This window comes from Papio anubis, chromosome X (assembly GCF_008728515.1).
Source record: "Papio anubis isolate 15944 chromosome X, Panubis1.0, whole genome shotgun sequence".
Classification (NCBI taxonomy): Eukaryota; Metazoa; Chordata; class Mammalia; order Primates; family Cercopithecidae; genus Papio; species Papio anubis.
In genome coordinates, this window is record NC_044996.1 from 36,961,209 (window position 1) to 36,961,894 (window position 686).

Consider the following 686-nt stretch of genomic DNA (forward strand, 5'->3'; position numbering starts at 1 on the left):
ATGGATTGTTAGAATGATCATCTCTGCTTATTTGTGGTCCACCTTGCACATACTCTTGATTACTTCTTCTAAAGAGAATAGATAGGATGTATCATATCCATCAGGGTGCAGCAAGGATGAGGATCCAGCATCTTGTGGTCTTGTTGATGACTGGCTAATTCATGGGGGTTAACATGATTAGAACTTACATACCTGAGACTACTTTGCCATACAGGGAATGATCCTAGGACCGTTTAACATGACTGACTTTCCAGCCTCCAGGCTCAAATGAATAACATCTTCAGGGCATTGCCAGATATGACATTGCTTAATAATCCTGAAGGCAACCATAACTATCTACTTTTTATTAGCATTGCCATATTGAAGCCTTAATTAATCTCCTGTGTATGCAATGTTTTTTATTAACATGTTTAATAGAATTAAATGCTTTAGTAACTCCCTTTTATAAATTGGGTGATAGAACATTATAGATGGGCTAAAAGCATCTCAATTTTTAACAAAAATAGTGACCCTGACATTGATCCTGAGCCAAATTCTAGAATACTTATACTGGCAAACCGGATTCAACAACACATCAAAAAGCTTATCCACCATGATCAAGTGGGCTTTATCCCTGGGATGCAAGGCTGGTTCAACATTCGCAAATCAATAAACATAATCCAGCATATAAACAGAACCAAAGACAA